General features: G+C 32.2%; 2 long non-coding RNA genes across 2 annotated transcripts; one reads left to right on the forward strand and one right to left on the reverse strand.

The window, feature by feature from the left end:
* Positions 1 to 5,081: 5,081 nt before the first annotated feature.
* Positions 5,082 to 6,373, reverse strand: LOC106298578. Its single transcript, XR_001261502.1, has 4 exons — positions 6,139 to 6,373; positions 5,489 to 5,583; positions 5,326 to 5,397; positions 5,082 to 5,249 (listed from the first exon to the last, which is right to left on the reverse strand). It is a non-coding gene; the product is annotated as an uncharacterized LOC106298578 (long non-coding RNA).
* Positions 6,149 to 7,495, forward strand: LOC106298577. Its single transcript, XR_001261501.1, has 3 exons — positions 6,149 to 6,340; positions 6,454 to 6,531; positions 7,199 to 7,495. It is a non-coding gene; the product is annotated as an uncharacterized LOC106298577 (long non-coding RNA).
* Positions 7,496 to 9,484: the final 1,989 nt, after the last annotated feature.

The raw sequence follows: 9,484 nt of genomic DNA on the forward strand, positions 1-9,484 counted from the left end.
GCTTCTTTACTGTCTCAACCTCATCTTTTTCAAGTATTTACAATATTGCCACTGCAATGAATAGTGGCAACAACCTTGTACGAACTGTTTGGAGCTTTTATTGCCCTTTAATGCACGTAAATCTCTTTACACTCTCTCTGTTTCAATTGTTATGAACTAAAAACAACATTTCTTTCACTTTCTCTCTATATTCATCCAAAAAACTCAAGCTTTTGATTCAAAATATGGGCTATGGTTGACAGAGCCATATTTCTTTCGTTTTTACTTACGGTTGCTTTCGTTTGAGGTTCTGGGTGGTTGGAGAAGACCTTGTGTGCAAACGAAGTCATCTCACCTAGTTTAAGGTACGAATTTGAATTTTTTTTCAAGATCTGTTCGCGTAGAAGACTTACTAGTAAGTCATCTGTATGTAGAAGACTTACTGATGAGTCTTCTGGTCAAACGGACGACTTAAATTAAGTCGTCCAGCTTTGTTTGTTAAAAAAAAACACTTCAGACGACTTATATATACGTCGTCTATGAGAAACGGGCTAGTTTTGCATTTGACCGAATCGTGTCAGATCTTTGACTATTTCTGGACGACTTATAATTCAGTCGTCTCTGGGAAAGTTAAAATTTCAATATTTTATGAAAACTTGACGACTTACGTGTAAGTCGTCCTAGGTTAGTTTTGTAATTGAAAAATAAAACTTCATAATTTAACTTTAACCAGACGACTTAATATAAAGTCGTCCAGCTAAACGACTTAATTTAAGGTCGTCCGGGATAAGCAAGGTTTGACCAGAAAATTGGGAAAAATTCTGGACGACTTTGCTTTCCCCGGACGACTTTAAATTAAGTCTTCTGGAGGGACGACTTTATATTAAGTCGTCTGGTTAAAGTTAAATTATGAAGTTTTATTTTTCAATTACAAAACTAACCTAGGACGACTTACACGTAAGTCGTCAAGTTTTCATAAAATATTGAAATTTTAACTTTCCCAGAGACGACTGAATTATAAGTCGTCCAGAAATAGTCAAAGATCTGACACGATTCGGTCAAATGCAAAACTAGCCCGTTTCTCGTAGACGACGTATATATAAGTCGTCTGGAGTGTTTTTTTTTAACAAACAAAGCTGGACGACTTAATTTAAGTCTTCCGTTTGACCAGAAGACTCATCAGTAAGTCTTCTACATACAGATGACTTACTAGTAAGTCTTCTACGCGAACAGATCTTGAAAAAAAATTCAAATTCGTACCTTAAACTAGGTGAGATGACTTCGTTTGCACACAGGGTCTTCTCCAACCACCCAGAACCTCAAACGAAAGCAACCGTAAGTCAAAACGAAAGAAATATGGCTCTGTCAACCATAGCCCATATTTTGAATCAAAAGCTTGAGTTTTTTGGATGAATATAGAGAGAAAGTGAAAGAAATGTTGTTTTTAGTTCATAACAATTGAAACAGAGAGAGTGTAAAGAGATTTACGTGCATTAAAGGGCATTAAAAGCTCCAAACAGTTCGTACAAGGTTGTTGCCACTATTCATTGCAGTGGCAATATTGTAAATACTTGAAGAAGATGAGGTTGAGACAGTAAAGAAGCCATTTTCGAAAAAAAAAAAAAATGTTAATGGCTATTTCGTAGATAAAATGCAGGTGTGAGGTTAAAATCTCAAAAAAAAAAGGAGTCAAAAGAAAAGGTTAGTTTTCTGTTTGACTTCAAGTTTTGAGTCACTTTTGCAAAAAGCCCATATTTAAATATTTAACATATGGAAGTATAGTATTACAACATTAAATTATATATATTTAATTTATACTATATATTAATCCAATGAATCATCTATTCTTTAAATCTAATTATTGATAGCCCAATAAAAATTTATGGTAGGCCCAAAATTTAAATGATAAGATTAGAGATTAAATTTAACATGACTTTATAGAAATAGGTCTGGGTCCATTTTTTAAAAAATCCCACAAAAATCAAGGTTGTGACATCTATTTTAATATATAAAAAAAAATATATATATATATATATATATATATATGTAATCATTCCATGATGGACATCTAATAATACAGTTATCCAGTTAAAGCATGGTTCAAAATCTTATTATAAACTTTTTGTATGATACACTTTTTCTATAAATTAACTTTGACTTTCATCGTAGTTGTTGTAATCAATAATGTTATACACTATGGCTCCCACCGGTGATCGTGTAGTATTAAACCTGAGTTGCATTATGATTTGTAATTTGATATAATCTGCAGTAAAAATTATGTGGTATAAACCGTAAGTTTATGTGGTAAGTTTGCAGTAAAAACAAAAGCTATCATTTTTTAAAATCTATTGATCGGTAACTTTTTGATGTATAAGTTGCAGTACGAATTTCTTAATATAAACATATTAATAGTGATATATTTATTAAAAACAAATAAACCATTAAAATATGCTCAGAATCTACAATATTTATATATTGGTTATTAAATGAGTTAGTATATACTGTATCATTAAACATATTGTACTGTGGTTGACAAAAAAACATATTGTACTATGTCATTTTACATTATATAGTTTCAAATATTTTAAAAATCAAAGTTAATAAAATAGTATAGTTTTTCAAATCATATGTTAAAATAAAATTATATATATAAAAAAATTACGCTAACTTAATTTTTTTAAAAGTATTATAATAAACGAATTATTAAGAAATTTTAAAACTATTAGAAACCTACAAATATTTTCTATTGAATAAGCTAAAAAAATCTACCAAGTAAATCTTAAACTATATGAATTGAGCAAATGTAACTCTTATGAAATACACACAAAATATAATGAGAGATTTGGAATGGATATTCAGATATTCGGGTCGGTTCCTTTTTATCTGGATTTTTTGGGTCCTAAACATTTGGACTCAAATAGATATTTGATTTTTTTTTAATTCGGGTTTAGGTTGGTTCTTTTCATGTCCAGGTCGGTTCAGAATCATAATTCAACCACATGTAAATTACATGTAATATTTGGCTACTTAGCATGTCTAGGTCTGTTCAGATATTAAGATCTGAAAAAGATTAGAAGTACCTGAAAACTTGAAAAATGAACTGAAACTTGAAAAATAACCGAAAACCCAAAATATATTTAAATACTCGAAAAAAGATCTGAAATGGTTCTTGAAATATAATCCGAGAACCGACAATACCTAAAATTTTATCTGAATACCCGGAATATATTTTTAAAATTTTGAAATTTTACCTAAAACCTGAAAGTCTAACTGAAAACTTACTCAAAAAGAATATTCGTAATACCGAAAACATATCCAAAAGGCCTAAATATGCCTAATATACACAAAACATATTATGTACTTTGGGTACCCGACCATATTTTGGGTTGGATCTGTCTGAACCAAGATCCACTGGTCCAAAAAATACCCAATATGTACATTTCCCTGGATCCGGATCCGATTGGATTTTTATTTGGATTCGACTGAATGTTTAGGCTTAAGAGAGAGAATTATATAAAAATGTACATATAGAATCTCAAATAAACTAATTCATAAATTATATAATTTTAAACAAATTTTCTTCTTCGATATGATATAATTTTGTAACATAATAATGTACAACAATCACAAAATACTAATTCACGTCAAAATTTATCTATAATCAAAAAAAAGCTCGAAGCGCGGTCAAAATGTAGTTAATTGTATTATACACGATGTTAAAAAAAAAACATGTAACTGAAACTTTTTAAATTCCTTCCAAGTTTCCTTGTCTCGGTCGGGACTTGCAACTTTTCTTGGGTGCGTTACTTATTTTGGCATCACTTTCTTCTTTTGAGACTGTTCTTATCATTCATTTGTTGTATTTGTTGAAGTCTTTTTGGTAAGAAATCAGCCGAAACCCTAAGGACAAGAAGATCTTCTTTCGCTTGTTATGTCGTGTCTTTATATGATTCGGAGACTAATAATTTACGGATTCATGGAACAGTTTGCAGGGAATGCATAGAAGACAAGCTAACAAAAGAAAAACTGAGACCTTGTCCAGCATGCAGGCAATGTTGATCTTGGTGTTGCTCCTCTTGATAAACTCAAGTATATATACTCTCACCATTCAAACATAAAGGAAGTAACTAAAACGTAACAATACTCGAGGAGAAAGACGAAGATGAAGTAATTTACTCTTCTCCCTCTGTCTCTCGTCTCTTAAAACTCATTTTGATCTCCTTTTTCTGGTGGATATATATATGGCTAAGACATGAGCCGGTGTGTTCCACATAGAGCTGCAGAGCTTGGTGGATTGGTGGGTCCATACTACTCCAATTTCTGAGCTACAAAAATTGGATGGTTGGAATTTCCGGTGCCGAGTTCGTCATGGTTCTTTACTACAGTCGCTCCCAACCCTTTTCCTTTGGAAAAATCTTTCTTGTGTGGCAAGTAAACATAATAGATACTAGCCTAGGGCTTGAAGCTTTGTTTTTTTTGCTGAGAATAAAATATGGGACCACTTTGGTACTTTGCGCTGCTATGGAGTTTGTGAAAGGATTGAAATCCAAAAACGGTGATGTGGCTCATTTTAGCTAAATCTAAAAATTTATTTGATAAAAAAATGAGATTGTTTTGCATCAGGGTTTGGTTTAGTTACATAAAGTTGATCTCTACCTGGAAGAGCTCATCAGAGAGTGTGAGACCGAACATTGAAGGAGCGTGAGATAGTGGAGGTTTGATTATACGAGCCTCCAGTAAGGGTTGCACTTGTGATTCATAGACGACACACAACTTTGACTCAAATGTTCAAAAACGAATGCACAAGTAAATGCTATTAAAGTCAATATATCATGCAATCGAAACTTCTCAAGAGTGTAAATGCTATATGTGGAAAAGACAAGTAACTAGAAGAAAATAAGAAGAGTTGCATTCGGTGTGGATCAGTTGTTGTTTTCCATGTTGGCTACTCTTGTCTCACATGCAATCAACTCAGTCTTCCAGTGGTTCAGCTGACCTTCACCTCTTGCATCAAGTGCGATTGATATCTTGAGTTGCTCGATCCTCTGCCACAAAAAAAAAAAAAAAAAAAAGGANAATAAAAAGTCTTTTTCCTAAAAAAAAAAAAAAAAAAAAAGGAAGAGAATGTTGTTAGTCTCTGATTATTTCATTTGTAAACTGAACAATTTTTATCAAGGTAGCTTTTTGTTCTTCAGATAAGTCTGCAAAAACTCTTTTTGGCCAATGATATGAGCTGTTTTGGTCATGTTTGCTTCAGCCTTGTGCAGAGCCTGTTTGGCAAACAACACGGTTAAAGTGGAAAAGATAATGTAGCAACCATAAAAGGAGGATTTTAATCAAACTGACCACTATGTTATCAGCTTCTTCACAGATTTTGTCAACTTTGGCATGTGACAGACCATTGATTCCGCCTGGGTTCTGCATGCATCAACAGAACAACAGAATCATGCAATCAAATTCAGGAAACAGAATGAATGAATGAATGATGCTAAACAAAGCGGGGTTATACATTCATGAGATGCATCTTCAGGCCCTTGAAGGTACGGATCCCAGTAGCTTGTAGTACTTCCACATCTCCATTGTCTAGTACACCTTGGAAGAGCACTGCCGCAAGCAAATAATAGTAACAACGACACGGTTTTTAATTATGCCAGATGAAATTTCACAAGGAATCAAATCAGTGTTGACTAATAACTAGTGCTGCACCTTAAACTATCAAGGAGATCATATAATCTCTCTCATCTATCAGAGATTTTATAGATCAGAATACCAAGATAGGCACAGCAATTGAATTTGATTCCAACGAGACACATGAAATAAAGATATACAAATTTTAAAAAACGAATCTAAAATACAATTTCAGAATCCAGAGGTTTTGACAAACAAATTGGAAGAGAGAAGAGCATGGAGAGACGAAGCTAATGAAGATCTGAACGTACGAACAATCAGAAACGGAGAGAGAACTCATGCTCACAAGTCCGTAAGTTCCCTAGATTCTTTCTACATACAAAATCCAGAATCACAAATCAATATTCAAAATCCCTAAGGGCATGCACATCGGTGCATCTAATGACGTATCTTAACAAATAAGAGGCAAAAAAATAAATACAAATTAAGATAATAATCGTGGGACGTTAACAAAATTAGAACTTTTCTTACGCGTCCTTGGGTAGCAAGTGTCAAGAGATGATAGGAAGACCGAAGGGGTAGAGGTAGAGGAAACGTATCGAGCATTCTCGACTTCATTCTTCTCGTCTCCTCTCTCTCTCTCAATCTCGCAATCTCGCAATCTCGCAAGAAAAAATCGACACCGAGCTCTCGTTAAATCGTCATCCTATCCGCCGAATCTAATCTACCGCTGGTACGTGTTCTTCTCTGATCTCCCTGTTGCGATTTTCCCAGATTTAATCACCGATCTTTTTTTTTTTTTTGGTTTGTGGGTTTGATTCGGTCTTGCATGCTTGGGTATTGTAGTGGGATAATCGAAATCGGTGACGATTCTCAACGTCTCCCACTTCTCTCTCACATCGAAACCTTCTCCTCCGAAACCAGGTGTGTCTTCGTTCTTTGTACTCCGTTTGCTTGTTGTATGCTTGGTAGGAAGTGGAATTGACTGATTCATTGTCTTATTAGTGAGTTAATTGACTAATTTGTGAATTCGTTGGAGTAAAAGTTTTCTTCGGATTCGTATGGTTGTTAATTAAACTTGAGTTGTTTTTTGTGTTAATCGATTCCTTTAGTAGAGTTGTTAAGAATGGGTTGGTAATTTTCTTGACTTGTTATGTAAATTAAACATGTTTTCTTTTGTTTAATCGATGAGTTGTTTTATGTGTTCTTTAGGACAAAGAATGGTTTCGTTATAAAGTTTAGATTTTTAAACTTGAGTTGTTCATCGTTTGCTTTACAATGAGAAAATGAGTTCTGTGAATATAAAGAAAGGATGTTTTTGCCTTAGATCGTTGGGTAGGTAAACGTTTTAATGAGGTTAAAGGTTTTAAAAAATAGTAAAAGCATTGGTCTGTGTTGATGTGTGATCCAAAATTGAAGTGAATTGTGGTGAAGGACTGCAGAACATGTTGAAATGATCTACAGGTTCAAAGTGCTCACTTTGGAAAACGTATATGTACGAAATATTTCTGCTTAAGTATAGTATCTGATTCTATCAGAGGGTTCTCACTAAAGCCCTAGCTATAAATACTTGTTTCTTCATCTTCTCCAGATAAGCCTTAGCAGTCAACGAGCTGCCAGATTGGAGCCAATCCAGGGTAGTCCAAGAGGGATGTTCCTGGTGACTCAGAGAGAGAGAGAGTGAAAGAGAGAGCTTGGTGTAGAGTTCTTCTTGGGTTCCTCTTGTATATCTCCTCTTTCTTGTTGTTCTTCTTCTCTGTTCTTGAGAAGCTCAAGCTAAGTTGTTAGCTGAGTGTAAGAAAGTAACCGTGAGAGGATGATTGTAATCTCCGGTGAATTTTTTTTCAACTTTGTAATTTTTTTTTTCAACTTTGTAATGTTTTTATGTTTAATGTTATATGTTTTATTATAAAATCCAACCAATCAATTTTCAAAAAAAAAACAAAATTTACAATTTTGCTAAGAACCTATCAAAACATCTACCAATAATCTCTACTTTTAATCATGTATCTTACCAAAATCTCTTAATCTAATTATATTATTAAAGTAATACTAAGATATGCAATTGCATATCTAGCAATGCGGATGCCCTAACAGATCATGAACTTTCTTCCGATATACATACTATCATGGAAGCTTTTTAACAAACTAACAAAACAGAGCGTCGCGAACAACAAACAATCTCGCTCGTTTCTATCTATACTCGCATCGCATGAAGAACATTTTAACATATTAACCAAACGGAACTTCGAGAACAACAATCTATCTCGTTTCAATCGCTAGAACGAAGAAGATTTTTAAAAATTAACCAAACAGAACGTTGAGAACAACAATTTATCTCGTTTCAGTCATTCGCTTACAGATTTCCGATAATTCCAGTAGTTCAGATTCTTCGATCAGCATCTGGTTCGCATCACCCATACTTGAGCTTCAAACGAGAGAGAGAGAGAGAGAGAGATGAAAGTGAAAATATTTTCGGACTTGTGCGAGTTTATTAGCGGGATTTGGAATTGAAGTTTGTTTCGTGGAATCTATAAAACAATTTGACGTCCGCATACTGTAACAACCATGCCACGTCATACTTACATCAATTAATTTCTATTACTAATTCTTTTCTTTCTTTTTACCCACCCCTCTTTCCTAGTAATTTTTATTTATTTATAAGAAGTATATAAATTAATTACAGATTCCACTTCTAACGTAAATGGATTAAATCCGAAAATAAAGAAATCCAAACTCATATCATAAATCAATATAAAAAATTAATAAAAACCCCTAAGCTCTAAAAACTTACTATTGTGGCTGAAAAAGAATTGGAAATTTCAGTTTGCATTCTTCACGTTCAAGCAACTCCAATAAAACTAACTACTGTAGGTGTAGCCGTCAATCGGCTCTGATACCGTAATAAGTCATGCCAAAAGTTGGCTTTTTCATTTAATTAGCTTCTAACGGTCTTATATACAACCCAACGAGCATGGCTATACAATACAATAAATAAGGAAACTTTAAACAAACCATATATGGAATATATATGCTATTCTCTCGCTAATCTATACTAATAAAAAGGACCTTTCGAGGTTCCATAGAGCGTCCACATCAGCGAAAAAAATTTATCCCAAAAGATGACACGTGGCATAAAATATAGGTTTACATTTTAATATTACTAATTTTCGAAAATTATAAATAATATGTAAATATACATCATAAAAAATAGAAAAATTACATTAAACATATGTAATATTACCATTTTTCACTTAAAAAAAAGGCGGCTTATCTCCATAATGTAACATTATCGTTTTATAAAAAAAAACATTATATATAATTTCAAAAATAATAAATATATGTAAACATACAACATAAAAATGGAAATACTACATTAAACAAATGTAAGTTTACCGTTTTACATTTTTATTTATAAAAAATAATATGTAAACAAACATAAAAAATGGAAAAACTACATTAAACATATGTAAGATTACCATTTTTTACTAAAAAAAAGACGGCTTATCTCCATAATGTAACATTACTATTTTGTAAAAATAAATATTATATATAATTTCAAAAATAATAAATAATATATAAACATACAACATAAAAAATGGAAATACTACATTAAACATATGTAAAATTGCCATTTTTCACTTAAAAAAAAAAGACTGTTTATCTCCATAATGTAACATTACTATTTTGTAAAAATAAATATTATATATAATTTCAAAAATAATAAATAATATATAAACATACAACATAAAAAATGGAAAAATTACATTAAACATATGTAAAATTGCCATTTTTCACTTAAAAAAAAAAGACTTTATTTCCATAATGTAGCATTACCGTTTTGTAAAAAAAAAACAAAAAACATTATATATAATTT

The sequence above is a fragment of the Brassica oleracea genome, chromosome C6, assembly GCF_000695525.1.
Source record: "Brassica oleracea var. oleracea cultivar TO1000 chromosome C6, BOL, whole genome shotgun sequence".
In the NCBI taxonomy this organism is placed as follows: Eukaryota; Viridiplantae; Streptophyta; class Magnoliopsida; order Brassicales; family Brassicaceae; genus Brassica; species Brassica oleracea.